The sequence below is a fragment of the Mobula hypostoma genome, chromosome 5 (assembly GCF_963921235.1).
Source record: "Mobula hypostoma chromosome 5, sMobHyp1.1, whole genome shotgun sequence".
NCBI lineage: Eukaryota > Metazoa > Chordata > Chondrichthyes > Myliobatiformes > Myliobatidae > Mobula > Mobula hypostoma.
The window spans coordinates 31,885,883-31,894,647 of NC_086101.1; the positions used below are offsets into that span (position 1 = coordinate 31,885,883).

The 8,765-nt window shown below is 43.1% G+C and overlaps 1 pseudogene; it reads right to left on the minus strand.

Annotated features, from left to right (window-relative positions):
* Positions 1-3,340: 3,340 nt before the first annotated feature.
* LOC134347308 (nucleolar GTP-binding protein 2-like) lies at positions 3,341-4,725 on the minus strand (annotated as a pseudogene).
* Between the last annotated feature and the right edge of the window lie 4,040 nt (positions 4,726-8,765).

Consider the following 8,765-nt stretch of genomic DNA (forward strand, 5'->3'; position numbering starts at 1 on the left):
TTCAGGTCCCTAGATGGTGGCGGTAGAGAGGGTATGGGGACACCTGTGGTGCCTGTAGAGGGACGGGTTGAGTGGATCAGTGAGTCACGAAGGGAGTGGTCCCTACAGGAAGCCAAAAGTGAAGTATGAGGAGAAGGTGTGACGAGGTGGTATTCCACTGTAGCTGATGGAAATGACGAAGATGATATGCTGGATATGGAAGCTGATGTAGCACTGATAGAGGGAGATAGTGATGGGTTCTTTGCTAAACCTTGTTTCCAATCTACTTAGGCTGGGTCATTCTTATGTCGAATTGACAATTTGAATTCCAGAGTTCCCTGTTGTCCCTTTGCATTTGTATTCAAACCCTTTATGATATTACGATCGCTGGTTACTGGATACTCCCGACTGATAGATGCAAAACTTGGTCAAACTCTTTCCCCAGAACCAAATCCAACAAAGAGGCTTCCTTAATCGGCCAGACACATCCCAGAGATCAGACACAATGAAATTTATTATCACTAACTTACCTGATGTGAAATTTGTTATTTTACAGCAACAGTGCAGTAAAAAAATGACAAAATTATTGTAACTTACAAAAAAACAAATAAACTCTGGGAAGGAAAGGAATAATGATATTGTGTTCATTGAGCTTTCAGAAATCTGATGGCGGAGGGGAAGGAGCTGCTCCTGAATTAATGAGCGTGGGTCTTCAGGCTTTTGTGCTTCCACCTGATGTTAGTATGGAGAAGAGGGCATGTCCCAAACAGTGAAGTTACCAAATACCTATAGTCTGTAGCGCTTGCATGTATCCGCAATTTCCGAGTAATTGTCTTTCAACGTGCTCCCGGACCATTTCAATCTGTAGAATATCCCAATGGTGAAACCTTCCGCATACTGTCTCCTAAATCTGTATAGATACATCATGTTCTTCATTGTGCCAGGACATTCTCTCTTCTCACAAGACATTCCTTCATTCCTGTTTTTCATATACAATCTGATCGCATTTGCTTAGAGTCGCTCCGTGGGTACGCGTTGTCCTCTTATGGTTTACCTTTTGTGTTTAATTGTTTGCCTTTGGCCTATATCTGGCAGGTGCCTCGTGTGGTATGATGGAGATAATTAATCTCTCTGCATTTATCACCTGCATTCGATTAGAGAATTTAATTGGCGCGGTATTTTCAATGTGTTGTAGTGGTTAGCTTTGGGAATTTTGGTTCGTCTGGATACTGATGTTTTCTGATTGGGCCTGAATTCCTACGTGTTTCAGTGTGTATTTTAGAGGGGTGCATGCCAACCCCTCTTTGCTCTCTCGTTGTGGTTCCCTGTCAGGTGAAACTCAGACCGAGTTCTTCTGTCCGCGCCTTGTGGCGCATCGCACCTTATCGTTTCTTCATCATTTGTCTGTTTTTTTTTTACAAGGCCGAGTTCCGAGCTCGATTCTGAACCCAGCACGGATGAAAAGTGTGCGAACACCCGGCTGGTTTGGACCCGGGACAACTCGTCTCGACGTCCGGGTGAATGTCACGGCAACACCGGGCAGCTCTGTTCTGTGTATCCGCAGTGATTTCAGTTCGTCCAAATTCTGTACAGGTTACCTTGGCTCCAGTTAGTTTTTCTCCAGTTAATTTCCAGTAATATATCTTTAGTTTTTCTGAATTGCCGACGTCTCTGTGATCCCTGTACCTGAGTTCGCTGTGACGACCGAACCGAGACAAATGACCTCAGCAATGTAGGGCGTGCGATCAGATCTGGTAAAGCAGAGAGCCACGGTCAGTAGGCACGAGCAGCAGCTGTAGGAGATGGTCACGTTTTCGAGGAAAATATAAAAACCGAGGAATCATGTATGCCACGACCCGGGGGAGAGTGCCAACAGCTCCCGAAATCTGTCTGCTCCGGAGCGATTTGACGGGATCCCGGGATGTGACGGGTTTGTCACATAGTCGTGTCGAACTGATGCCGCACAAGTTTCAGCATATCCTTTCTAAGATAAATGGGCCACACCATTACATCCGTGCTTTTATATTCTTGTTCTCTTCAAATGAATGCTAACATCGCACTCGTCTTCCTCACCACAGACGTAACCTGCAAATTAACCTTTTGGGAATCCTGCACAAGTCCCTTCGCGCCTCAGGGTTTATTGTACTTTCATTCCATCTAGAAAATAGTCAACCCTGTAACTTCTTTTACCAAAGTTCTTGATCACACACTTCCCGACACAATATTCCATCAGCCATTTCTTTGCCCACTCTCGTAATCTGTCGAAGTCCTTCCGTAGCCCCTATACTTCGTCAAAACTACCTGCCCCTCCACCTATCTTCACATTATCTGCAAACTTTGCAACAAAGCCATCAATTCCATCATCCAAATCATTGACATAACGTAAAAATAATCGGCTCCCACACGGACCCCTGTGGAACACCGGCAGCCGACCAGTAAAGGCTCCCTTCATTCCCAGTCTGCCTCCTGCCAATCATCCATTGTTTTATCCACGCTAGAATCTTTGCTGTAATACCATGGGCTCGTAGCTTGTTAAGTAGCCTCATATGTTCTATCTCGTCAAATACCTTCTGAAAATCCAAGTACACAACAGCAACCGATTCTCCTTTCTCTATCCAGCCTGTTATTGAGTAAATTGAGCCGACTTCTGCCTATTTTATCATGTCCCTCCAAGAACCCTGAGACTTCATCCTTAATAATCGATTCCAACACCTTCCCCACTACTGAAGTCAGACGAACTGACCTACAGTTTCATTTCTTGTGCCTCTCTCCATACTTGAAGAAGTGTAATGGCATTTGCAATTTTCCAGTCTTCCAGAGCCATTCCAGAATCTAGTGATTTTTGAAAGAGCATTACTAATCCCTCCACAATCTCTTCACCCACCTCTCATGACCCTGGGGTGTACACCATCTGGTCCAGATGACTTATCTACCTCGGACCTTTCGGCTTTCCAAGAACCTTCTCTCTAGTTATGGTAACTTCCCACGCCTCATGACCCCTGACACCTGGAACTAGCTTCTCCATCGTGAAGACTGATGCAAAATACTTACTCAGTTCGTCCCCATTACTACCTCTCCAGCATCGTTTTCCAGCGGTGTGATATCCTCTCTTGCCTCTCTTTAACACTTCAAGAATCTGAAGAAACTTTTGGTGTCCTATTTAATATTATTGGCTATCTTACTTTCATATTCCATCTTTACCTTTTAAGGTCTTTTTGGTTGTTTTCTGTTGGTTTTTAAAAACTTTCCAATCCTTTAACTCCCCACTATTTTTTGCTCTATTATATGCCCTCTCTGTGTCTTTCATGTTGGCCTTGATTTCTCTTGAGAGACAGTCTTTCTTTTAAAAAAGAAAGTCTCTTTATTTCAAAGTTATCATTTTTTTACATTTCTGTGATTTGGATGAAGGGTTCTTCTTGTTTTTATTTTTGTTCTTGACATTGTGTGTTTCAGAATACTGGACACCAACCTCCTTTGAGCACTGCAAGCAGTCCAGCCTTCACCTCTCTTTGAATGAAAGGTTGGGAGGAGGTTCTTCATCCTTGATTCATCTTGAGATTTTCTTTTTCTTCTTCTCCCACCATTTTCAGTAGATTCCTGTGTTTGATCAGATGTCTTTTGACTTGTTTGGGTGAGTAATTTTGTGGTAAGCCCCTTAGGAATCCTTATAGCTGAGAATCTCTCTGCTTTGGCTTTATCCAAGAACTTTTTGTATTTCTCAATCTTTTCATCCAAATCCCGTAGTGTCTGTTTTGGCTTGTCCACACACTGGTGATTATTCTCCTGAAGTTTACTTCGTTCAGCACCAGTTGATTCTTTCCCATCACTATCTTCATTACCTTGCTCTTCCTCTTCATCCAAAATGTCGTCTTCATCTTAAGAAATGTTCGCAGGTAGAAGGTCCGTCTCAGAAAATTCAGGCGCCACGTTGATTTCCCCAAAGTTTTGCCTTGCGTATGCAACTATTTGTAGTACTATTGGATTTTCAGCTTTTTCATGTTCTTCAACAATTGCTGTTTCTGATAACCCTTTCACATGATCAGATTTGTTTGGGTCTTTTTCCACTTTTAACATAGTTAATGGCTGAGAGTCACCTTCAGCATCTGGTGGTTTAACATAAAAAGGTATTCGCCCTCTTTGCCAATCATTCAAAACCATTTTGGCCACAGTTTGTATGTCAGATTCTCCACCCTTCAAAAGCTTTCCTGTTCTGAATGCAAGCTTCTCTAAGAAATCAACTGGATTGTTTCAAACGTTTCTGTATCCAGAATATGTACTTCTGAATTATAAGGTGTGATTCGGTCATTCAGAAGAGACATCAGAAGCTGGGTTTGTTTAAGAATTACCCTATAAGGGTCTTTCATAACACTGCCCATCTTTTGGAATTGCTGCAGAGATGACTGCTTTATGACTTGAGTGTTAGCAAGCCAGCTGATGTTTGGTTCCACTCGAGATGTGGTGCCAGATGTAACTGTTGACTGGAACTGCAGTGACTTGACAATCATCCCATGTTTGTTTCTTCGTTCCTTCTGGCTGTACCTATTCAGACGTTAAATAGTTGCCCTATCCCTCTTGAGGCCTCCCCCATCTTTGGGCCAATCTGGGTTGGTGCGGGCGGTGGATGGGTTGGCTGAGCTGCGGCCCTGGTACTGAGCCTTCACCATCTTCGACACCCTGGGACGGGAACCGAGTCCCGCATGGCTGCTTCGCAATCACCCTGCGACGGCTCAGACACAGTTTTGTCATCTTTCCTTTGGAATACGTCGTCCTTTTTGGATGTCCATATCTGTTGCCTTCCAAATTGCCTCTAGAGATTCCAACCAATCACCAGCTGAATCCAATTATGATATAGACAATTGAGAGTTGTTGGCTGTTAAAATGTCCTTGGAAGAGTGGCATTGCTGGTTGGAATGGGCTGAGCATCTGTTTGTAGTTTGGATGGATGATAAAAATTAAACTTGTATTGTGCCACCCGAACATAGGTCAGAGGACTTCAAATGGGGGAATACATCTGAAATAATAGCCTGCCCTGGGGTTTCATGCACCTCAAAATTCATACAAACACGTGATTGATGGGATGGTATTGACAGGGATGTCAGTTCATTTCTCCAAGCCTGGAACTTTTCTGTCCATTATGGGCAATCTTTGCTCAGATTAAATGGTCACTCCAAGAGGATTTGTTGCCAGAAATGAGGCAACGAAGAGTGCTTTCAAAATCTTGGTAAGTCCTCTCAGTCTGACCATTCATTTGTGGGTGGAAAAAATAAACTTGTTGGAGCTTTTATTCTTGTTTTCAATTTTGAATTTAAATTTGGCTTTAAGCCTCTTCTCATTCCCAAACAGAAGGTGAAAGTTGGTGTCCCATCTGCTAAATAGTTTATCGAGCACTGTACACAGCTTCAAGCCAAGAGGCCTTTGGTCTTTGCTTTGGCGAGGCAACAGTTTTGTGACAACAGGAAACAGTCAATCTTTCTGTGTGGGTCAGCAGGTTTGGCTTTTGACCCAAGAGCTCCCCCTTGAAACTGAATCGTGGAAGCTAGCGCTTCACTTCATTGGGCCTTTAGGATTGTTAAGGTCAATCCTCTAAGTTATAGATAACAGCTTCCCAGTTCTCTCCAAATCCATCCCACAATTCTCGTCTCTAAACTTAAATCACTACTCTGTAGTCCTTCAGCTCCTACTCTTAAACCTCCCCTCCTCCTAGAATCGTAGACAGAGAACCTGTTTACACTGTCCACAGACTGCTGGATTCCCGGCAAGATAAAGGTCAGTTCCAGTACTTAGTCGTAAACACGAGGAATTCTGCAGATGCTGGAAATTCAAGCAACACACATCAAAGTTGCTGGTGAACGCAGCAGGCCAGGCAGCATCTCTAGGAAGAGGTACAGTCGACGTTTCGGACTGAGGCCCTTCGTCAGAACTAACGGAAGGAAGAGCTAGTAAGAGATTTGAGAGGGGGAGGGGGAGGGGGGATCTCTTACTAGCTCTTCCTTCCGTTAGTCCTGGCGAAGGTTCTCAGCCCGAAACGTCAACTGTACCTCTTCCTAGAGATGCTGCCTGGCCTGCTGCGTTCACCAGCAACTTTGATGTGTGCTGCCAGTACTTAGTCGATTGGGTCGGGTATGGGCGGGAAGAAAGGAGTTTGGTTCCGGTCCATGGTATTTTGGATCCTGATCTGATTGCTAATTTTCATCGGGTTCACCCCGATTGCCAGGAGTTGCCTTCAGAAGGTGACGGGGGGAGGGGGCGGCGTGGATGGGATTGACACAGCCAGGGGTCATGTAAATGCCTTGTTTTGTTAGTTGATATGTGGTCTCTATTTGCTCAGCGTCACTTCGTGCGTTGTCCTTGGATTGTTTACCTTTTGTGTTTAATTGTTTGTCTTTGAACTAGCTCTGCCTTTTCACTGTTTGGCTGGTGTCCCATTTGGTATTATGGGGATTTTTAAACTCTTTGTATTTATTGTGTTACGTACCCTGTAACTGGGTTGCCAAACCAGCAGAAATGGACCACTTATTGGAGTCTGAATTACTAGGAACTAATAAAGTTTTATTAAAGAAATAAATAACACAGTACTCTAATCGTAAGGATATAAATGCAACAGGTTAACAATGATAATACACACCTATACACAGAACTAGGGTAATAGGAATCAAACCAAGCTCTATCGCAGTCTAGGGGTAAAATGATCAGTCTTAAGTGACGCAGAGTTCAGTTCAGCTTAGTACAGTTCACAGTAATCGCTGTTGTGCAGTTGGGGGGGGGGGAGATGCAATTTGGTTCAGGCAGACCTTTGATGTCTTCTATCCCACTGTGGTCACCAACTGTGACCCCTCCGTTCCGGATAAGATCGTTCTTCTGTGGCGAACCCGGCACCCAGGCAAGGGCGGACACACACACCAGGTTCCCACCAATCGTACCTTTACACCCTGTGAGTCTATGGTCGGTTCCCGTGATCTGACCTCCAAACTCCCACCAACTTGTGGGGGCACACCGCTCTTTCCAGGGTCTTGTTGTCTCGTGGTGTCCCGTGCCTTAGCGAACCTGTTTTTTATCCCCCTGCTGGGGTATCGCCTGTCCATCAAACTTCAAACAGTTCAGGTTCAAAGCAACCGGTCTGTCAATATTCTGAATTGTGTTTCTTTTCTGTTAATCCCTCTCTCCTCTCTTATTAGCATTTTGAGCATTTTTCCATTGTCTCTCTTATCTCTCTCATTAGCATCAATCGTCCAATAGCTTGGTTTGGTGTCACAATCGCCAGTATTCGATGAGAGATAATTTAATTAGCACAACATTTCAATGTTTTGTATTGTAGTTGTTGGCTTTGAGAATTGTTGCTTTGTCTGGACATTTATGTTTTCGGTTTGAGCCTAAATTCCTCCGCGCCCCAGGGTATATTTCAGGAGGCCATACCAACCCCACTTGGTTCGGTCATTGTTCTTTGTCGGGTGAAAGTCTGACCAAGCTCTTCTCTGTATCAGTAGGCATTTGAGTTCATCGAGATTCTGTAGAAGTTATCTTGGCTCTTGTTAGTTTTCCTATATTGTTTTCTGTAAATTTTGTCTGAATGGACGATGTCTCTGTGATCCCTGCATGTTAGTTCGCTAGTGGCATTTACACCCACACTTACATCCATTCTCAACATCTCCTTCGGAAAGGAGGTCAGTGCATATAGTCCTGTCTACACCAGTGGTACTGAGGTCAAGAGGGTCGAAAGCTACAAGTTCCTAGACTATGCCTTAATTTCTTCTAACAAAGTGCTGTAAATGACCGTAAATTTCCCTACACTATATCCCATCTGTCATTTCTTTGCCCATTCCCCTAATCTGTCTACATCCTTCTGCAGACTCCCTGCTTCCGCAACAGTAAACACCCCTCCATTTATCTTTGTATCATCTGCAAACCTGACTCGCTCTTCCTTCAGTTAGTCCTGACGAAGGGTCTCGGCCTGAAAGATGGACTGCACCTCTTCCTACAGATGCTGCCTGGCCTGCTGCGTTCACCAGCAACTTTGATGTGTGTTGCACAAAACCAGCATTGTTTTTCATCAAAGTCCAGTCATCTGGCCTCCCTCACCCTTGGGGCAGAGAATTCCATGACTCTTTCAGATCCTAAGAAATCTATTCCTTCTATGTTATCTATATTTTCTGAACTCAGTAGTTTTTCTGGGTATAAATTAAATTTACATAAAAGTGAGCTATTTCCTATTAATAATTACTGGGATCCAAATCACCAAGTACCTTGTATTGCTAAATATTACTTTACCTACCTTGGTATTAAAATTACTAATTTTAAGGATCTCTATACATTTTTTCCCCATTAATTGGCTACACCAAACAAATACTTTCTAAATGGTCACCTATGACATTATCATTAAGTAGGTCGAATTAATACTATTAAAATGATAGTTTTACCGAAATTTTACCTATATTTCAGGCAGTTCTTTCCTTTGATCCTAAAAAGTTATTCGACAGAATAGATTCTATAATCTTAAATTTGGAACAATAAAAATCCCAGATTGATTAAACCCTTGCAGAAATTAAAAAAGGATGGTGGTAAGGCTTTACCTAACTTTAGAATGTACTATTGGGCAATTATTATTCCATATTACTTTTTGGATTCACTATTCAGATATACATGAAAGTCCTTCATGGTTGGATTTGGAGGAAAACTCGGTGAAAGGATTCTCTTTGGCCTCTTTACTAGGAGCTCCTCTTCCCTTTTTGTTTTCTAAGATTAGTAGACAAGATTTTAATCCCATTATTAAACATGCATTAAGAATTTGG